General features: G+C 47.2%; 1 long non-coding RNA gene across 2 annotated transcripts; it reads right to left on the bottom strand.

Moving 5' to 3' along the window:
* Positions 1–882: 882 nt before the first annotated feature.
* Positions 883–4,792, bottom strand: LOC149343995 (uncharacterized). Of its 2 annotated transcripts, XR_016283165.1 has the most exons (4): positions 4,521–4,792; positions 4,127–4,195; positions 3,548–3,612; positions 883–1,018 (listed from the first exon to the last, which is right to left on the bottom strand). It is a non-coding gene; the product is annotated as an uncharacterized LOC149343995 (long non-coding RNA). The 2 variants fall into 2 exon arrangements; XR_016283164.1 differs by lacking the exon at positions 4,521–4,792 and having other exon boundaries at positions 4,127–4,513.
* Between the last annotated feature and the right edge of the window lie 3,845 nt (positions 4,793–8,637).

The following is an 8,637-nucleotide window of genomic DNA, read 5'->3' on the forward strand; positions in this document are numbered from 1 at the left end:
TTCTCTGTGTGTTTTTGTTTGCGGAAGGCACTCCGTAGCTCTGCTAGTTGTCCTTGTACCTGATGCATCGTCTGTTGCATCATTTGTTGCATCATCTGTTGTATTTCCGCTTTGAAGTTTGAGCGTTCCTCATCGCTCATCTGCAGCGAGGAGTTCGTTTGTGTAGCGTTCGACAGCGGGTGGCAGTTGGATTTTAGGTCTTGAACTATCTTTGTGAGTTCCGCAATTTGGCGTTCCAACTCATTCTGTTTAACGCGAGCAAGTTCTAGTTCGCGCTTAAGTGCTGCTTTCTCTGCGTCTCCATGTTCAAGGTCACGGTTGTTTGCGTTGTTTGTATTGGTGTTGAGTTTGTTACCAGTCCCACCCGAATGTGGAGCAAACCCGGGAGCATCGGCTCTCCAGCTCACCTTGTTGCTGCTTCTCTGGGCGGACCCGGTGTCTTCGTTCTTCCGGTGCTGGTTCCCGGCATTCGTCCCCGCAGGGGGTGGCAGGGGGGGAAACGAATGGGACCGCCCCAATCAACCAGTGTACATTCACTGGACGTCCGAGGTATGTCCTTTACTGGATATACGGATATCCGTGGGAGATCCGCCGACGTCCAACGGCTCTCGCACGGACCTCCGACGGAGGTACAAATATAATTATTTAGACTGCCGACAGATATCCATCTCGGATATCCGCCGGCGGATCTTTTGAGGATATTTGCAGGTAATGCATTCTTCACCATTATGAGGCAAGCCAGAACTACAACCACCAATCAGTGCACCTCCCAGGGCCACTGGGCTTATTAAAAGCCCGCAGAGTGTCTGAAATCGGACATACACCTTGCTGTATGTAATCTGCATGAATCTGTAAAGCAATCGACCAAAATGGCAAAGCATATCAGTCGGGATGATTTTATTATGACATAAATGCCGTCTTCAGTCTTCATGAGGAATTCATCAAGCCGGCCATACACAGCAGCAGGAAGGATACTGTACAGACCATGATGAATTTGTAGACAAGCCGGGGACGTCTTCTGCAGAAAACAGTAAACATTAAGTTCAGAATATGTCATTAAAGCAAGCGAATTTGACAGACACCATTCAGTTGTATGCAGTAAGTCCACCGTGCCAAGTAAATTAGTCATCTGCCGCTCCGAAAGCATGTTTACATCTTGAACAACTAGTAAGTTGTAAGCAACAGAGGTGAGAATATTTCTTGCAATACAAAATATTTTGCTTTTCCAAAAAAACTGCAAAAACAAATGCCCGACTGCAAAGCTTTGTACCAGTTCATGAACAATGCGTGTACATTGCAAGCTTGAAGGAATTGGTGAGCGCTATAAAAACACGGAAAAGGGATAAACACACAGGACAACTGTTTAATCTCAGAAGAAACATGACTAAATACACACATTTGACTTCATATCATACACAGAAGAGGGAGGAACACACGCGCTGACAAGAATGAAGGAAAAACAGGTAAAAACTATGTGAGCTTACAACAGCCGAAGATTACTATTCTTGAGGTAGGTTAATTCTGTTCCCCCTAACATCACTGAAGGGGAGCTGACGCATTGCTTATCTGGAGCAACGTGCATTGCGAAATTTTCGATAATTTCTCGTTCCCGTCAGTTTCTAGCCCTACCTATTACTTTGGTGTTTTTTAGCAAGGGTATGCATTTACAGTGTGCGAAATGAGGTGCCAGATTCCCGGACTTTGCAAGTTGTTCACTTGATCTTTCGTGTTCCCGGAGCCTCTTGTTAAGGCATCTTCCCGTTTGCCCTGCGTAAGTTTGTTGGCAGCTGAGGGGAATGCTGTAAATGACGTTTTCGTCACACTTTACATAGGTGTTTTCGTGTTTGGTGTTGCACCCAGGTTTCTTTTTGTGGTCTTCATTCTCGTTGACCTTTTTACACATTCCAATGAGCTTATTGGGAGCTGAAGAAACCACCTGGACTCCGTACTTGTTAGCTGTCCTCCTTATTCTGTGGGAGATATTGTGAACATACGGCATCACGGCAGGGCGTCCCTCGTAGCTCGTTTTCTTAGTTTTGTGGGACCCAGTAACTTCTCTTAGTAAGCTTTCAGCAGTACAGCAAAGTAACTGCTACGGGTAACCGCTCTCCTTCAATCGGGAGACCTGCTGGTCTACGCTGTGAATTATCAGTCATTCCAGAATTGTAAAGCGAGCTGTAGCTACGTCTTGCCAGAAACCAGCTATAAGAAAATCTTGCCCCCACTCGATAATTCAGAGCGTAGACCAACAGGTCTCCCAATTGAAGGAGAGCGGTTATCCGGAGCAGTTACTTTGCGGCATTGCTGAAAGCTTACTAAGAGAAGTTACTGGGTCCCACAAAACTAAGAAAATGAGCTACGAGGGACGCCCTGCTGTGATGCCGTAGGTTCACAATATCTCCCACAGAATAAGGAGGACAGCTAACAAGTACGGAGTCCAGGTGGTTTCTTCAGCTCCCAATAAGCTCATTGGAATGTGTAAAAAGGTCAACGAGAATGAAGACCACAAAAAGAAACCTGGGTGCAACACCAAACACGAAAACACCTATGTAAAGTGTGACGAAAACGTCATTTACAGCATTCCCCTCAGCTGCCAACAAACTTACGCAGGGCAAACGGGAAGATGCCTTAACAAGAGGCTCCGGGAACACGAAAGATCAAGTGAACAACTTGCAAAGTCCGGGAATCTGGCACCTCATTTCGCACACTGTAAATGCATACCCTTGCTAAAAAACACCAAAGTAATAGGTAGGGCTAGAAACAGACGGGAACAAGAAATTATCGAAGCTTTTGCAATGCACATTGCTCCAGATAAGCAATGCGTCAGCTCCCCTTCAGTGATGTTAGGGTGAACAGAATTAACCTCCCTCAAGAACAGTAATCTTCGGCTGTTGTAAGTGCGCGTAGTTTTTACCTGTTTTTCCTTCATTCTTGTCGTCAAATGTGTGTATATAGTCATGTTTCTTCTGAGATTAAACAGTAGTTAGAAAGCGCTTCGTCCTGTGCGTTTGTCCCTTTCCATGTGTTTCTATAGCGCTCACCAATTCCTTCAAGTATGTATTTCCAACTCACCCCAGTAGTAGCTCTTTTGTCTTTTACATTGCAAGACACCACAGCTACTCCCACAGGCAGTCACTTCCACACTGATGGTCAAAAAAATTCAAGTGCAAGAGTAGGGATCCTTACCACATCGTTGCAAGCTAGCTAATGACTTAGGTTGGGCACAAGGTACACTCATAGAGAGAAGTTTGCTGGATGTCGATTTTCCGAAAATATTTATTTTTGCATTACCTCGCCAGGCAGTCAGCTGAAATTTGTTCAATAAGATCGAGTATCCATGTCCCCTCCTGATTCTGGGCTTTTGATTAAATTGCTCTGGCTAACAGCACAGAGAAAATGTTTCACAAAACTCTCATCCCACAAATTTTTATCCATTATTGTACAAGTACACTGCAGTATAGCTAGATACCGTCCGCTGCACAGGGCAAACAGAAGGAAAGTATCCATTATGTGACAGGGTCAAACTTGCACTGTAGTTCAAACTTACCTGAAGGTTGCTGCTGTAAGCTGCAGGTACTATATAGCTGCTAGCTTAGGTCAGTCACATCCACACTGTATGGACAAGAAAATAAAGTACGAGAGAGCACCTTATACTGCACGTTGTCAACGATGCAGCAAAACACAATCTCTGTCGAAACTACAATGCCCACAGGGTTCACTGATGAATCACGCATCAGGGCACTGACAGCATATTTGATGATCCACAGCTGCACAGGAGTAAGGAAGAGAGGTTTGGTCACAATCCAGGAACATGTGGCTCTAGGGGTGTCATATATGGTCCTGCTATCTGGCTCAGCATTGAGCCCTGTGGGCATAACATGTTTGGCAAAGTTATACCAAAGCACTGCAAGAGCTCATTGCACTCAGTGATTGGGAAGTAAGTGAAAAATGTGACTGAAGCTCGCAAATTTAACACAACAGTTAAGCTTTCCTAAACAATGCTACTGCACAGTGCAAAGTACTGTGTAGTGAGTGGATGGTTGGAGACTTCCATTTGGCAAGCCTAATAAATAAATTAATAAGCTGTGGAAGTATGCACAACTTTTATATGACATTTTCAACCTACCTGTGCTTTCCACGGCTTGGCATAATTAATGTAGGCACCAATACACTCGGTAGCCGGGCCACATCCACACTGCAAAGGCAACAGAAAAGTAAGAAAAACTAAGTCGCGAAGCACTGAAAAACTAACACCGTCCTGGCACTATGCTTTTCGTGCATTCTGTTTTATCGTAATTATGAACCTACGCGCAATTGCCTTAAGATTCACACCATGCAACTACACACCGTCTCAACTTTTTTTCACAAACACGAGAAACACGTTTGCGGCAGCTAATGCATAGTGCTTGCAACTTCCACTCCGTGGCAAACAAGTAGCGCAACAGAGTACAACTGCGTTAATGCGGTTTAGTCATCCCACAGCAACACCCTGAAAGTAATTTTCAAGCACAGTTACTTACCTCGCAAGTGTTAACACCATGGCCGCTTCTTTCACCCAAAGCAACAAAGCATGTCTCGGCAAGGGGTCAGACGACACCGGAGCTTTTTCACGAGAGCCTCAGAATCAAACGAACGTCTTTTCGAGCGCGTAGATGACACAACACATTTGTAGCACAGCCAAGCAACCACAGAGCGAACAAACCGCACATTGCAGCAAAAGTAAAGGTCGAAAGGAGCACCACGCGACGAAAACCAACGAGACCATCGCGCCACCAATATTGGCTTGGCTGATAGATTGGATTGGGTTGACTTTTAGGCTTACCGCTCTGCCGCGGCCCCTGGTAGGAGTTTATTAGGGTTTGTTTCCATGGAAGGCAGCATGCATGGCTACATGCATGGCTACATGCCTCGGTTACCTCGAAGGAGTGCTGCAGGATAAAAGGGCGTTAATTATGAGCACTGGCGCCAGAAAGCCAAGCGATTCGTTTAATTCTGGTTCTTTAACATCAACACCATAGTTGAGTGATCTTAATCAATCTGAATATTAAACTAGTTGGTGGTAGAAATGTGATTGTGTGAATTTTGGCATTGGCAAAATAGAATTTGTTTTAAAATGTTCGTCTGAGGGAAAACAAATTATATATGTCATGTAAGCTCACATCCCAAGAGGGATGTTTACGGATACTCCTCGGACATCCGCCGGCGGATGTCCGCCAGCCATCCAAAAACGAACGTCCCTCGTACATACACAGAATCTCCGATGCGTATATCCGAATATGGACATACGTAGGCATGCCCTATGGACATCCCAGCCTGGCACTGGAGATTCGGACCTTACTCGGATATACCACGGATATCCGTGGTTGACTGGGGCGAGCGATGCCGTGATGAGCGGGATCCCGAGCGGCTCCGTGATGTCTCTCCCTCCGAGCTGAACCACCGCGGCCGTCTGCTGCGGTCACCGCGGCTGCGGCGTCTGCTGTCGCGTCCGCCGCTGTTGCTGGCGTTTTCACCTGTAGCGTTGCTGAGGGCGGTCTTGGTTTGCTGCCTTCTGACTTTCTTGAGTCGTTCGCGGCAGTCCTTCGACCCGGTAGGGTGGGCCTCACCACAAATCACGCACTTTGGAGTGCAGGAATGTCCAGTCGGCGGGTTTTGCGTTTCGCACTGGCTACACGCGCGCACATTAGGTGTGGGGCACACGTCGGAGTGGTGGCCTTGCTGGAAACACACATAACACACTTGTCTCGTCGGGTGGTAGGGGTAGCATGCCGTCTCGCCCCCGTAGTAGATAACATATTTTGGGACAATGGGACCGTCAAAGGTGATGACGGCCGTCTTGGTTTTTCCTAACATCCGGGCGCTGAGTATCATCGCACATTTTACAGATACGACGAGAAGTGCATTCAACAATTGGCAGCTGGTGGGCGCTGCACTATCAGCGTGTGGGGCGTCGTTACCTGGAACGAACGTCGACCGCTGCATTTCATTGATGGGAACCTGACCGCGGACCAATACATTCAAATTATAGAGCAAGTCCTCGTTCCCTTTGCGCTGGAAGGCCCATTCAAAGATGGGGTATATATCTTTCAACGAGACAGGAGCCCTATCCACACCGCAAGGTAAGAAGAATCTCTGTCGTACTTGGAGATTATAACATAATTTGGAGCGTGTTGAAAATTCTAGTCAGTCTCTCTAAACACCTCCCACAGAAAGAACACAGTGAAAGAACCTTAATTTATATTCATTCTCGGTGGTTAAGTGCAGACAGTTATGTGTATCATAACGAAGAAAAAGACGCAGAACATTTCTCATAAGCCTTGGATTCAATGGGATCGATTCACTATGTTCCGAATGCAAAGCACATTTAGCCCACCATTACACTCCATGATAGAGTGCGCGGAAGTGGGCGATGGGGAGAGCGAGGCTTATCGTCGCGATGCAGCTCAGGCTATGCGAGGCACCGATGCCGAGGGCTCCGGGAATTACACGTACGCACGCACGCACGCACAGATGCATGACTACCACTCCAGCGTGTTAACCTCTCAGGAGAAAATTACATATCCGCTAACGTTTCGTCCTTTTGCCGTAAAGAACTATGCCGTTTGTTCTTCAAAAATTTCATTTTTGTATTAATTCATGCCTTTTCGTTTTGTGATTCTCGCGCTTCTTTCCTCATTACTACGCAGGAAAGTTGGAAAAACCCTTGAAAAATTAATTTGGCACCCAAGTATTGCTATGGCCTCCGAAAGGTGCAGACCCAAACATAATTGAAAACGTATGGGGGCAAATGAAGAGGCGACTGGCTCGTCGTTCCATTTCAGCTCAGACATGAGAGGATTTGTGGAGGGCAGTCAGAGAAGAATGGGACCACCTTCTTTCGCTTCCCGGTCTCGTTCCGGCGTTGTACGCCTCCATTCCCGGGCGGTTTCGAGATGTGGTCGCTGCAGCAGGGGCGTTCACCAAGCATTAGGCAGGCTTGAAATTTGTTAGCTAATGTTGACAAATAATCTCATATGTGAAGCCGGAAGATCGACGGCTAAAATATGTGCGAAAATAACCACATTAAAATAAATTTTTCAAATGCGCTTGCTGTGTCAACAATCACTCATCATCGCTCTGAAAACACATAGAAAAGAAATTTTTGTCATAGCCTACATGTTTATCGTCATATATTACGTACAATCAATGCATACCATTGGTTTGGTTATTGCGGTTTAACGTCTCAAAGCGACTCAGGCTATGAAAGGCGCTCCGGAAATTTCGACCACCTGGTGTACTTTACCGTGCACTGACAACGACCAGCACACGGGCATCGAGAATTTCGCCTCCATCGAAATTGGGTTACGGTTTTCCGAAATTTCACGCGCTACATCTGGCACCCCTGGAAATCCAATATGGCAGCTCCAAGTTGCAAAGTGTTCGTGGAATTCAGATGTCTTGAGCGAAGTAGCTGTGAATGCAGGCCGTGTTGTGTGGTCGTGCATTGTCCCCATAAAAGCCCTCTCTGTGCAGACATCGCAGGTGCGAGAGAAACCACGCGAGACTGGTGTGGCTGATCTGGGATGCAAAATATTCGGCTCCTGATGACGTGGACGAGCAGGTGCGACACCTGCACGACGCACACGTGCGGAGCGTTCTGCGCGTACGTGCGGAAGCAAACACGGACACCTATAAAAATATTACCTCCTGTCCGATTCACTGGCACTCCCAGACTCTACCATTTTAAGATGTCCCAGTGCCGCACGTGTATAGTACGTATATGCCCAGCCCGCAAATAGTGGCCCTGTTTTCCATCTTTCTTCAGTGCATATGCCATCGCATCGTAGTCTGGAGCATTGCTGACGACAGAGCGCCTTTGAGGATCCAGGATCAACGGAGCTCCGCTACGTGGCTCAGGGAGTCACCTTCGTCGCAGCGCAGCGTGAAGGACAGGTGTGAAGACAAGCGCTCCAAGGCAACCTCGACGATCTGGGATCGCCGGACTTGGCAGTTCCCGACTTGGGAACGCACGGCGTCCATCGAGGGCTCCTGGTTGGGTGAGCGATTAAACGACTACGTATTGCCAGATGATCTAGAACTGGGTTCCATCCGAGGAATCGAGTGCATTTAATCACCACTGACTGGGTGAGTGATTAGTTTGGAGATTTTGTAGTCGGCTCTCGCCAATCACGGATGTAAACAAATTAAGCAAAGACGGGCTGCTGATGTTAGCAACGGGTAGCGGCCGAGCAAGAGGAACAGGAGCGGGAGTTGAAAAGATTGCAGCTTTAGGTTGAGATGCTACGAGGCGCAGTCAAGAACGAAGGTGCGTACCTTCGGCAAAAGCGGAGAGTGAGAAAGCAGAGTGAAGAAGGAAGTCTTAAAGTGTGCGAAAAGGCACATATTGGCAGAAGTCGACGAGAGCACTGGCGACGGAAGCTGGGGAGGCGAGACATTTCGAAATTTCTGTTCAGCTGTGAAAGTAGCTGGGAGGTGTCTAAATTGGACAAATACATTTGGAGCCAGATGTTAGCGTCCCTTTCGCCGCCTCAGCCTGCAATTGTCGTACTGAGCCTGTCCGATGAAGATATGGATGACTACGGAATAGTAACGACAGCTCTGTTGCGTCACTTCAGAGCTGGGACAGAGTTCCTAAGT

The sequence above is a fragment of the Amblyomma mixtum genome, chromosome 5, assembly GCF_055824585.1.
Source record: "Amblyomma mixtum isolate Tamu chromosome 5, ASM5582458v1, whole genome shotgun sequence".
NCBI classification, from domain to species: Eukaryota; Metazoa; Arthropoda; class Arachnida; order Ixodida; family Ixodidae; genus Amblyomma; species Amblyomma mixtum.